Source organism: Palaemon carinicauda, chromosome 37 (assembly GCF_036898095.1).
Source record: "Palaemon carinicauda isolate YSFRI2023 chromosome 37, ASM3689809v2, whole genome shotgun sequence".
Taxonomy (NCBI): Eukaryota; Metazoa; Arthropoda; class Malacostraca; order Decapoda; family Palaemonidae; genus Palaemon; species Palaemon carinicauda.
The window spans coordinates 64,639,743-64,652,242 of NC_090761.1; the positions used below are offsets into that span (position 1 = coordinate 64,639,743).

At 34.6% G+C, this 12,500-nt stretch overlaps 1 protein-coding gene and 1 long non-coding RNA gene across 2 annotated transcripts in view; one reads left to right on the forward strand and one right to left on the reverse strand.

Annotated features, from left to right (window-relative positions):
• The window catches only part of LOC137629411 (uncharacterized), a 330,089-nt gene that overhangs the window by 202,058 nt on the left and 115,531 nt on the right, over positions 1-12,500 (reverse strand). The gene's annotated exons all lie outside the window — the stretch shown is intronic.
• Positions 5,803-12,500, forward strand: part of LOC137629164 (uncharacterized) — a 98,944-nt gene continuing 92,246 nt past the window's right edge. Inside the window, exon 1 of the mRNA XM_068360428.1 lies at positions 5,803-5,905. The gene's annotated coding sequence lies outside the window, so the exon portion shown is untranslated. The remainder of the gene's footprint in view (positions 5,906-12,500) is intronic.

The following is a 12,500-nucleotide window of genomic DNA, read 5'->3' on the forward strand; positions in this document are numbered from 1 at the left end:
CATTTCTATTTATCCAAATATCTGCAAATACAAAAAGCACATATATAAATATACACGTTATATATATATATATATATTTATATATATATATATATATATATATATATATATATATATATATATATATATATACACGTTATATAAATACAAACATACATACAAACACATATATGTAAATATATATGTACATATATATATATCTATATATATATATATATATATATATATATATATATATATATATGTGTGTGTGTGTGTGTGCGTGTGTGTGTGTATGAATATATATACTGTACATACAAATATTGCGAAGCTTACAGTGCTCATGTGATATAATATGTGAGTTTACTTCTGAATTTGAGACGATTAGTTTTCAATTTTATATAAACATAATAAATCACTACATTTCAATAAGGTTATCTACGAAATTCTTTGTGACCGCACCAACTTTAAAGCCACCTCGAAAAACACGAATGAAAAATCACAGGTACCATAAATGATGAAGCCTGGGGCATATATTTCCAAAGGATCAGTGATGATCATATACCTTGTTATGCTTACGTCAACATTATAATACATACTGTATTGCCTGGCAATCTTTAAAGGCTTACCGTAATCCTTATGAACGGTGAGATTGACAGCTTGTAATTCCTTAGTAATATACTGGTAATTTAAAGGACAAATTTCCCAGAGATTGACAGCTTGAAATTCCTCAGTAATATACTGATAATTTAAAGGACAAATTTCCCAGAGATTGACAGCTTGAAATTCCTCAGTAATATACTGATAATTTAAAGGACAAATTTCCCAAGGGGCTTATTGCCTAGATAGACCTTACTTCAGTACTCAAAAATGTACCAAACGGCGAAACCATTGCTAAACGAAGTATATACCATAACGATAAGCTTACTCGATATTCCCAAGAACCTTCAACATACTCATTTTTTTAATGAAGCGCATTTGTACTGCCTCGCGGGGGTTCCCTGTTAGCTTGGAAAAGGTTCCTACTAGCTGATTGGTTAGAATTATTTTGTCCAACCAGTCAGCTAGTAGGAAACTTTTCCAAGCTAAAAGGCCACCCCTCAGAGTTAGTACGAAGGCGCCTCATTGAAAAAAAAATAGTATAGGTGTCCTATTTGTAGATTTTTACAGGAAAAAAAAGTTACGAAGGAAACAAAAGATAAAATAGTAATATATTGTAAGACAATAACGATTATTTTTTTGTGGCAAAGAACGCACAACCATTGGTAAAACTACGAAACTATTTTGAACAAATGTCAAGCCCATGAACTTAATAATCCTAATTCCCTCCCTTATTCTGGACATTCTGGTGGAAAAAATCCACAGAGAGCACTAACCATGGCACGTGCACAAGAAAAGTGTGATAAGTTCATATCTAATAAGATATTCTACTGATTGGTCATCTTGGGATAATACGCAAGGTGAACAAATGAGAGCCTAACAGATTTTAATAAATATAGAAAATTTGTCCAATGAAATAGATATATATATAACAAACAAAGACAAAAATTTTTATTAAGAGCCAACATCATTCAGAAACTGCACACTCTCCACTTAACCTGTATTACCTTAGTTATACGTATTAAAGAATGATATATTGTTAATTTATTCTCATCATTTATTTATTTCCTTATTTCCTTTCCTCACTGGGCTATTTTTCCTTGTTGGAGCCCTTGGCCTTATAGCATCTTGCTTTTCCAACTAGGGTTGTAGCTTGTCTAGTAATAATAATAATAATAATACTGAAGTGCTTAACAGGTTTTATAAGGTACACTTATAAATAACAGCATGATGAAATTAATTATATTTTATAAAACGAGGAAAACAAGTCCCGTCTCATTATGGGAAATATTTTCACAGACGTGAACCCCGACATGACTACCACCTGTCCAGTTGGGGATTATATGCTCAGTAATATCTCCTACATTGAGATGACCAAGACTACGCTTCATCTCACTTTCACTCCGTATCACGAGGAAAATTATAATTAATATTTACACCATAATTATTAGAATCTCAAATGATAAAGTCTTCAAATTTAAGAGATGCATTGCACACAAACACACACACACACACACACACACACATATATATATATATATATATATATATATATATATATATACATATATATATGTTTTAAAGTGTATATATATTGTATATATAATTGTATATACTGTATATACATATGCAGCGTGTATATGTGTATATATATATATATATATATATATATATATACATATATATACATATACATATATATATATATATATATATATATATATATATATATATATATACACACACACATTAACAAATCGCTAGAACGTGCGATGTCTCAAGATGACTGCAGGCCGGGAGGAAAAAACCAAGGCCTTAGGAAAAACGAAACGAAGAACTGACCAACCGCTTTCGTGTTATTATTACACCACCCTCAAGGTCTTATCGTAACACCTTGAGAAGGTGTAATGATAACACGAAAGCACTTGGTCAATTCTTCGTTTCGTTTTTCCTCCCGGCCTGCTGTCATATAAAAATACTCATAAGAGTGAGTATGCACATATATATTCAAATAAGCCATATATTTTTGATAAATTAAAGTCTGGATTCTCTTAACGACCACGGGATCAGAGCTCAAGGTGAAATCACACAAAGACAATAGCCTATGGCCGGCCGGGAATCGAACCATGGTCCAGGAAACTTGTATGAAGTGACATATATATATATATATATATATATATATATATATATATATATATATTATATATATATATATATATATATATATATATATATATATATATATAAAATATATATAATATATATATATATATATATATATATATATATATATATATATATATATATATATATATATATATATATATGTATATGTATACATACATACACATAATATTAATTTATTCATTTATTTTGTATGCAGTCATAAACCTTTCCTCCTTGAATGGATGGCAACAGTAGAGGTAAGTCAACTGGTATCTCAGCCATAAGACCCTTTTAATTTTTTGACGCTCTCCCACTTCATGAATACAATTTCCCTTAAAAGCCTGGATTCCGGAGGGGAAATAAACGAAGAATGTCTTTCCAGATGGAACTCAAAAACTTACACGGCAGGGAAACTATTTCCCTTAAAAGCCTGGATTCCGGAGGGGAAATAAACGAAGAATGTCTTTCGAGATGGAACTCAAAAACTTACACGGCAGGGAAACTGGGGTTACGCGGACCTAGTGCTACTAAACAATACAAATATTTATGTCCAGATGAACATATCTCCAAGTCAATTATTTCAGAGCTGAAGGTTTAAAGGTTTAAAAGGTCACTCATGAATGGCAGAAGCAAGGGACAGTGATATTGCTCTAGCAATCAGGACAATGCCCTAGCGACTGACCATAGCCTCCTCTCCACCCAAGCTAGGACCAGGGAGGACAAGGCAGTCGCTGCTGATGACTCAGCAGATAGACCTATAGGCTCCCCCAAACCCGCCAACCTTAGCTCACAAGGATGGTAAGGTTGCAGACACTAATTGCACTAACGAGTCTGAGCGGGACTTGAACCCCCTTTTGACAAACACCAGACAGAGACGTTACCAATCAGGCCACAACTGACTCATCCTCTCCTTGGAAACGTAGAGATGATATTACTTCTTTTTACCTCCGCCAACGAAGTTGGAAGAACTTTAGGTTTAGCCGCTGTTTGTATGCCTGTGTGTTTGCTTGTGAACAGCTTCCTGGCCACAGTTTTAATCGCAGACTAATGAAACTTCCAGGGAGTAACTGCCGTGTAAAAAGCTGAAAATGATTAAATTTTGGAAGGTCTAGGTCACAGTCATGCAACATATCCAATTCACATAATCAGCCAAAAGTTTGGACATCGCGGTCACAGAAACTTCAAACTTGATTCATATTTGAGTGTATGAAAATCCAAGCCAATAAATACATGTTAAGGTCAAAGGTCAAGGTCGAGCAAAAGGTCGAGAAATAAGCTCCCGAGGCGGAGGTCTGCGCTCCACTGAGTGCCCCTCTAGGTTTTTAATGAATTTGTTGAGCAGATTCTATATAAACATATAAAGCATAATATGCTAAACACCTACTCAAGATGGAAAGGTTAATTTATAATCTAATCCTAAAGAAAGATTATGAGTCTGTTTGGCCGGTTAACTTATGAACCACCTCACTCTTTCTACCATGTGCAGGTTCGAATCCCACCGGGGGAAAGAACGCTATATTATTGTCATTATTTCACCTTAGGAATTAATGTTTTCATTGGGATAAAAAACAATAAATTGTGAAAGTTGAGACCATCATGGCGTTAGAAAAGCATCATATATTTGTTTATATTTGCAAATATACAACAAAACAACAACAAATGCAGCCGTTTCTAGTCCACTTCAGTACAAATGTCTCAGACGTGTCCTTAGTCATGGCCATTGAGGATTGGTGATTATGGGGGACTTTAGTCTGATGGCTCAGAGCAATCCAACCTAGTATGGACAGCCTTAACTAATACAGCTTTGCTGATCATGGCAATACACAGGTATGTAATGAAAACTGGCCAAACCCTGGGCATGAATTGATGTCCGAGGTCTTTCTTCTGCGGTGGAAAATGAATAAATATATAAATAAATATACAAATAAATACATACATATGTATATATATACATATTTATATTTATATTTATTCATATATATATATATATATATATATATATATATATCTATATATATACATATATACAGTATATATATATATATATATATATATATATATATATATATATATATTATATATATATATATATATATCTATATCTATATGTATATATATACACACACATATATATATATATATATATATATATATACATATATATAACTATATATATAAATATATACTGTATAAACATATATATATATATATATATATATATATATATGTATGTATGTATATTATTCCTAATATTCAAGCATTGAAAAACTAACTAAAATGAAGTAATGAAACATGACGCGTCTATGTTATTTCCCTCTCAAGATTCGACCATTCTTATAAACACGTGTTGTCCTCATTTTCGTATTCATCGTCTGAAGTCTTAAACAGGATTACGACGTCATCCCTTTGTCACTTCCTCAATTGACCTGTTTGATTAAATGCGTTATTAAATGAAACCTACTTAGGAGACAGAACTCTCTCTCTCTCTCTCTCTCTCTCTCTCTCTCTCTCTCTCTCTCTCTCTCTCATTAATCTACTTCCCACATTGAAACCAGCTAATTTAACTTTCTGTTTATCCCGAATGACTCAACTGAGAGAGAGAGAGAGAGAGAGAGAGAGAGAGAGAGAGAGAGAGAGAGATGAATTCTGTCTCCTAAGTAGATTTCGCTTAAATACGTTATTAAATGAAACCTACTTTGGAGACAATCTCTCTCTCTCTCTCTCTCTCTCTCTCTCTCTCTCTCTCTCTCTCTCTCTCTCTCTCTCATTAATCTACTTCCCACATTGAAAACAGCTAATTTAACTTTCTGTTTATCCCGAATGACTCAACTGAGAGAGAGAGAGAGAGAGAGAGAGAGAGAGAGAGAGAGAGAGAGAGAGAGAGATGAATTCTGTCTCCTAAGTAGATTTCGCTTAAATACGCATTTAATCAAACAGGTCAATTGAGGAAGTGACAAAGGGATGACGTAATCCTGTTCAAGACTTCAGACGAAGAAGCTGCCCTCCTTGTTCACCAGTCTCTCTCTGACAAGAGCAAAGGACAGGGCGACGTGGAGAGGTGATTTCAACAAGGCACCACTTAGGGCTCATCGGCTATAGTCTAAAACACCAAGGCATCGGTTCGTGTTCCAGCATCTTTGTACTGACATAGTGGAGAAAGGTAAGACGATATTGATAAAATTATGCACTGTTTATTCTAATTTTCCCTAACAATTGACAGACTTAGGTTATTCATAGTATACGCAACGTACTAATGACTAAGTTTTGTTAATAAAATCAAAGGGGGTTCCTACGCATTACATTTTATTGATATTTAAGTCGTGTTTTGCCAATATTTGAACCCGTATTATAATTCTAAATTTGCACGAACATTTTTATTTGAAACAATTATCAAGCAATCCAAGCAACAAAAAAGTAACAGGTTATTGCTATAATGAGTTTCGTTCCTACAGTTGTTTCATAGTTACGGTGTATACTAGTATCCTTATTACGATGTAATACTCAAAGCTGTTAATCTAATACCAAAGGGCAGATGTGTATCCTCCTACTTCATTATTATACCCTTACACACACACACACACACACACACATATATATATATATATATATATATATATATATATATATATATATGTTCAACAGATTTTGTAGGTTTGAAAACAAAATCCTCAGAAGAATATTGAAGGTTAAATGGAAGGACATGATTAGAAATGGAACTATAAGAAATTACTTAAGTGCCATATTTGGATGAGATCATGGTGAGGGGTAGATGGGGATGGTTTGACCATGCTCTCCGCAACCCCCAAAAGAGATTAGTTTACCAAACTTTCAGCTAAGCTCCACAAGGCATTTGAAGAGTTGGACGGCCCAGGCCTACATGGCTGAGGACTAAGAAGCGTAAAGCAGGAAATGATGAAAGGAGAAGTATTGGATTAAAAGCTCAAGATAGAGACGACTGGCGAAATCTAACCGAGGCCCTTTGCGTTAATAGGCATAGATGATATATATATATATATATATATATATATATATATATATATATACATATATATATATATATATATATATATACATATATATATATATATATATATATATATATATATATATATATATACTGATAAGAGAAAGATAGTGTGGCTGAGGGTAAAATGATGGGTGTGTGGATCATGTGGTTATTATGAAACAGATATCTTAGAGGCTAGAAGGTAAACAAGAACTTTGAAAATTGAAAAAGCAGTATGTTTCATGCATGAATCTAAAAATAGCTAATGATAGAATCAATAAAGAAATTATGAAGAGCGAAAGGAGATATAAAGAGAAGCAAAAGTGCGAAAGGAAAGATAAAGAGAAAGAAGAAGAGCGAAGGTAGGATAAAGAGAAGGCAGAAGAGCAAAAGGGTGGATAAAGAGAAGGCAAAAGGGCGAAAGGAAAGATAAAAAAGAATGCATAAATGCGAAAGGTAAGATAAAGAGAAGGCAGAAGAGCAAAAGGGTGGATAAAGAGAAGGCAAAAGGGCGAAAGGAAAGATAAAAAAGAATGCATAAATGCGAAAGGCAAGATAAAAAGAATGCATAAATGCGAAAGGTAAGATAAAAAGAATGCATAAATGCGAAAGGTAAGATAAAGAGAAGGCAGAAGATGCAAGTGCAAAATTGTAGGATTAAAAAATAAAAATTATGGAATACCACTCACACAACTATCATTACTCAAAATTGCCAAACGGGTGTAGGGAAACACTAAACGATCTCTATTTCGTTTTTACAGAAAACTTAAGCAATTTTACTATAGCAACGCGATAACCGGTGCAAGAGCCTGGCTGTGTATCCACCCAGGAACCGATAAGGTTATCGCTATTTTCCCTTGGTAAATGCAAAAGATTTGCTTTACCGAAAACATACGATCCCCGGTTAGACATATTTAACAGTTCCCCGGTAAGACATATTTTACAGTTCCCCAGTAAGACCTATTGGGGAAAGACATATTTTACAGTTCCCCGGTAAGACATATTTTACAGTTCCCCGGTAAGACATATTTTACAGTTCCACGGTGAGACCTATTTTAGTTCCCCGGTTAGACATATTTGACAGTTTCCCGGTAAGACCTATTTTGCAGTTTCCCGGTAAGACATATTATACAGTTCCCCAGTAAGACCTATTTTACAGTTCCCCGGTAAGACCTATTTTACAGTTCCCCGGTAAGACCTATTTTACAGTTCCCGGTAAGACCTATTTTACAGTTTCCCGGTAAGACCTATTTTGCAGTTTCCCGGTAAGACATATTTTACAGTTCCCCGGTAATACCTATTTTAGTTCCCCGGTTAGACATATTTTACAGTTCCCCGGTAAGACCTATTTTACAGTTCCCGGTAAGACATATTTTACAGTTCCCCGGTAAGACCTATTTTACAGTTCCCAGTAAGACATATTTGACAGTTTCCCGGTAAGACCTATTTTACAGTTCCCCAGTAAGACTTATTTTACAGTTCCCTGGTAAGACCTATTTTACAGTTCCCCGGTAAGACATATTTTAGTTCCCCGGTTAGACATATTTTACAGTTCCCGGTAAGACCTATTTTACAGTTCCCCAGTAAGACTTATTTTACAGTTCCCCGGTAAGACATATTTTACAGTTCCCCGGTAAGACATATTTTACAGTTCCCCGGTTAGACATATTTGACAGTTTCCCGGTAAGACCTATTTTACAGTTCCCCGGTAAGACATATTTTACAGTTCCCCGGTAAGACCTATTTTACAGTTCCCCGGTAAGACCTATTTTAGTTCCCCGGTTAGACATATTTGACAGTTTCCCGGTAAGACCTATTTTACAGTTCCCCGGTTAGACATATTTAACATTTCCCCGGTAAGACATATTTTACAGTTCCCCGGTAAGACCTATTTTAGTTCCCCGGTTAGACATATTTGACAGTTCCCCGGTAAGACATATTTTACAGTTACCCGGTAAGACTTATTTTACAGTTCCCCGGTAAGACTTATTTTACAGTTCCCCGGTAAGACATATTTTACAGTTCCCCGGTAAGACCTATTTTACAGTTCCCCGGTAAGACATATTTTACAGTTCCCCGGTAAGACCTATTTTACAGTTTCCCGGTAAGGCCTATTATACAGTTCCCCGGTAAGACCTATTTTACAGTTCCCCGGTAAGACCTATTTTACAGTTTCCCGGTAAGACCTATTTTACAGTTCCCTGGTAAGACATATTTTACAGTTTCCCGGTAAGACCTATTTTACAGTTCCCCGGTAAGACATATTTTACAGTTTCCCGGTAAGACCTATTTTACAGTTCCCATGTAAGACATATTTTACAGTTCCCCGGTAAGACCTATTTTACAGTTCCCCGGTAAGACATATTTTACAGTTTCCCGGTAAGACCTATTTTACAGTTCCCATGTAAGACATATTTTACAGTTCCCCGGTAAGACCTATTTTACAGTTCCCCGGTAAGACATATTTTACAGTTCCCCGGTAAGACCTATTTTACAGTTTCCCGGTAAGGCCTATTATACAGTTCCCCGGTAAGACCTATTTTACAGTTCCCCGGTAAGACCTATTTTACAGTTTCCCGGTAAGACCTATTTTACAGTTCCCTGGTAAGACATATTTTACAGTTTCCCGGTAAGACCTATTTTACAGTTCCCCGGTAAGACATATTTTACAGTTTCCCGGTAAGACCTATTTTACAGTTCCCATGTAAGACATATTTTACAGTTCCCCGGTAAGACATATTTTACAGTTCCCCAGTAAGACATATTTTACAGTTCCCCGGTAAGACCTATTTTACAGTTCCCCGGTAAGACCTATTTTACAGTTCCCCAGTAAGACATATTTTATAGTTCCCCAGTAAGACATATTTTACAGTTCCCCAATAAGACATATTTTACAGTTCCCCGGTAAGACCTATTTTATAGTTCCCCAGTAAGACATATTTTACAGTTCCCCGGTAAGACATATTGCACAACATCATTCTCCTATATCTGTTGTGGTGGCCGATGTGGTAACGTCCTTGACTGGTGGACGCCAGACTGGGATTCGAATCCCGCATAATCTCGTTAGTTCCTTCCGTTGTTACAATCTCATCATACTTGTGAGCTAAGGATTGGGGGTTTGGAGGAACATCCAGGTGTATCTGCTGAGTCAACGGTAGCCATTTCCTGGCCCTCCTTGGTCCTAGCTTGGGTGGAGACGGGGCTTTGGCGCTGATCATACGTCAAATGAAAGATTGTGGTGGCCGATGTAGTAACGTCCATGACTGGTGAACGCCAGACTGGGGTTCGAATCCCGAATAAATTCGTTAGTTCCTTCTGTCGCTGCAACCTCTCCATCCTTATGAGCTAAGGATGAGGGCTTTGGGGGAGCCTAAGGATCTATCTGCTGAGTCATCAGCAGCCATAGCCTGGCCCTCCTCGGTCCTAGCTTGGGTGGAGACAAGGGCTTTGGCGCTGACCTTATGAATGTATGGTCAGTCTCCAGGGTATTGTTCTGTTTGATAGGGCAATATCACTGTCCCTTGCCTCTGCCATTCATGATGGGCCTTTGAACCCTTAAACTAAGTAAACGAAACTGATATTAAGAACTGGAGAAAATAACTTTAAGTAAAGTCAGCGTACAAAAGTTTTTCTGTAACTGATAAAAACAAGGCAAATAATGTATCATTATATTCAGTGATTTAAATCGAATAATACTTCATTTATGGCATGAACATCAAAATAAATATAACAAATTCCAAACTGGCATATGAGTGGAATATGAAAAATGCAAGAAAACGAAGGATTTAACTTAGTAATTATGAGAAAACCGATAAGGATTTATATTTAATTACCTGTGTTACTTGCATTTAAAACACTAGTGTTTCCGTGGATTCTATTTATATCTCATACACACAACATATATAAATACATATATATATATATATATACACACACATATATATATAAATATATATATACATATATATTATATAGATAGATAGACAGGTATAAAATCATCAATATCAGTCGTAACTAGTCCGTTGCAGGACAAAGCCCTCACACATGTCCTTCCACAAGCGTCTGTTTATGGTCTTACTATGCCAATCTATTCCATCAAATTTTCTTAATTCATCAATCCACAGAAATATATATATATATATATATATATATATATATATATATATATATATATATATATATATATATATATATATATGTGTGTGTGTGTGTGTGTGTGTGTGTGTGTGTTTGTGCGTGTGTGTGTTTGTTTGCCAATATAATTTTGTTACTCTTACTCTTCCAATGATATAGAATAATTAACGAGCTCTCTACGAAATTGCTCAGTCAAGACGCAAAAGAACAATATAAAAAATATAACCGGTCTTCCATGCATTATCAATCCCCCGCCCCCCTTCCTCAGGGCAAAACAAACCCAGCGAAACATGGGTTTTTGATTAAGCCCAGCTTCAATATTTCCGAAACTAACCTTGATTAGGAATAGAGTAATATGGCTGGCTGAATATGGCAAAAATAAGAAATATATATTTATTTTTTTTTTCAAACCAGTTTACAGCTTCTTGTAAAATAAATGAGAAGCAAAGTATGTCTTCTGTCACAAAGAACTCTTCGCTGTATAATTACCCCCGGCAAAGAAGTTGGAAGGAGGTTATGCTTTAACCTCGGTTTCTGAATTTGTCTTTGTTAGTGAACTCCTTCCTGACCATAATTTTAACCTTAGAGTAATGAAACTTGCAGGGATTAACTGTTATGTAAAAAGCTGGAAATGAATAAACTTTGGATTGTCAAGGTCACGGTCAAGCAAAATGCCCAATTCACGTAATCAGCCATAAGTTTGGACACCGCTGTCACAGAGACTTCAAACTTGGTACATATTTGAGCGTATGAAAATACACGCCAAATAATACATGTTAAGGTCAAAGGTCAATTGGTGGATTTCAATCATAAGGAAATTAATTTTATATAAATACCACCTTTATTTATGGGAAAGTTCATTTTTCGAGAATTATAAAATTTTCTTGTCACAAAAAAATACGAACGACAAAAATATAAATTGAGAATTATATTAAAACTTCTTTCAAGATATCGAACTTGAAAGAATTTCTAATATAATTCTCATTTTTATATTTGTCGTTTGTTATTTTAAAAGCTAAAAATCCCAAAGATACTATTAACAAAATTCCTTAACTTTGTTAAAAAATACACATCTCCCAATAAACACAATATCGCAATTTTCCCATTGAAAATAATCTAGAAAAAAGGCCGAAACAAATTCTGTGGATGAAAAGGGTCCAATAAATAAATGCAGCAAACGTAACAAAAGAACAGATTAACAACGGGCTCTGAATAAAAAAAAAAAAAAAAAAAAAAAAAAAAAAAAAAAAAAAAAAAAAAAACACACAAAATGCGAAAGCGATCAATTACAGTGGATATTAACATAAAGTTACGCTAGAATTCAATAATAATATTTTGAAAACAATCTGAAAAAAATATGATGCTGGAAATAAAGCCAAAATAAAATCATTCTCATATATATAATCTATTCATAATTATCAATTATAAAATTATACAGAAAAAAAAAGTCTGCTATGAATCCCAAATGAAGGCCGTTTTATGATATTTACACCTGACTAAAGCATCAATATGGCAACAATCAGGAAAAATAAAATAAAAACACCATCATTCTCATTGATAATATAATCAAAATTGATCAGAAAATTACCCGGGAAAAAATTATCTAAATAATCAG